At 43.1% G+C, this 1,437-nt stretch overlaps 1 protein-coding gene across 1 annotated transcript in view; it reads left to right on the top strand.

Moving 5' to 3' along the window:
• LOC101848509 (protocadherin-11 X-linked) overlaps positions 1-1,437 on the top strand; it is a 74,576-nt gene that overhangs the window by 69,905 nt on the left and 3,234 nt on the right. The gene's annotated exons all lie outside the window — the stretch shown is intronic.

Below are 1,437 nucleotides of genomic sequence, written 5' to 3'. Positions count from 1 at the left end.
GAGAGGAAGTTAGGAAGGGAGGGAGAGAGATAGAGAGACAGAGACAAAGAGAGAGAGAGAGAGAGAGAGAGAGAGAGAGAGAGAGCGAGAGAGAGAGAGAGATAAAGAGAGAGAGACAGAGACAGAGGAGCAGAGATAAAAATTCCCAGTGTCTTCGCGGCTGCTGAAGTCAAGGCCACTCTTTCTTGCACCGCCAAGTTCCGTAACTACGAGAGAAGATACGAGTTACCCCCACCCCCACCCCCTTCCTCCTCCTCCTCCTCCTCCTCCGGAATCACTGATTGATTACGCGGTTTCTGGAACCGATCGCAGGCCCGGTCGGATGAGCTCTGGATTAGGAGCTCATCAATCAGTTAATTGATCACCGATCAATCACGCATGAACGCGCCCCTTGTACGAGAACGCAGCAGTGGCTGGACCAGTGAATGCGGGTTAGCGCTGATCAGAACAACAGGTACTGAAAGCAATGGATGATGAGTATCGATCACTGTGAACCAGCCACGCATCGGCCACACACACGGGTAGAAGCTTATAAAACGGCATCGCTAGGTCATTTTGACTTAAAAGCGAGCGACAGCAGTTTGAATCTTCTCGCACGACAAAGAACGGTTTTAGATTATATGAGTGGTTTTGTTGTTGTTGGGTTGTTGTTTTTTTGCTCTACAGCTTTCCTACCTGTCATATTAGTGAAGTTGTTTAATGTGTCTGTTTCTGTGAGTGTGTGTGTGAGTGTGTGTCTGTGTGTGTATGTCTGTGGGTGTGTGTGTGTGTGTGTGTGTGTGTGTGTGTGTGTGTGTGTGTAAAACTGTGTGTGTGCACCGGCGTATGTGTGTATGTGTGTGTTTGCGTCTCTGTGTTTACATGTGTGTGTATGTGCGTGTGTGTATGAATGTGTTTGTTTGTGTGTATGAATGTGTGTATGTGCGTGCGAGTATGTGAATGAATTGGTATGCGTTTTTGAGCGTGTTTGTGTTGGTGTGTGTATCTGTACATAAAAGATACATTTTGAGTTCACATTCCTGAGGTTAAAACGTAAAATATCATCAATACTTTTATTTTCTCCTGGAACTGATTTTTTTTAAAAAGACCAGCAATCAGTAATTATCGTGCGCAAGGCCTTGTTCCAAAAGAGCATCGTTATTTACTGCGCATTTTGTCTTAAGAAGAGACACTTGATACTTCAATTGTAGATTCTACGGCTTTTGTAAAATACATTTCAAAATACTGAAAAGTGGTCTCCTATAGTTTTACTCATTTTCAAGTGTTTTGCATCCTTAATTGTACCCTCGTCTGTCTGTTCCATATGAAGCTACTTGTAACGATCTGAGTGATCTACAGAACGACAGTGACATTTATATTCAGTTATACAACTTACCCCGAGTGGTCATTAATTTAAAGTTCTTACTTAAGAAAAGTAGTTGAAAATTTTAAGGTCGG

Source organism: Aplysia californica, unplaced genomic scaffold (genome assembly GCF_000002075.1).
Source record: "Aplysia californica isolate F4 #8 unplaced genomic scaffold, AplCal3.0 scaffold00112, whole genome shotgun sequence".
Classification (NCBI taxonomy): Eukaryota; Metazoa; Mollusca; class Gastropoda; order Aplysiida; family Aplysiidae; genus Aplysia; species Aplysia californica.
The sequence above is the reverse complement of the archived record's forward strand: the minus strand, read 5'-3'. Positions and strand labels throughout refer to the sequence as shown.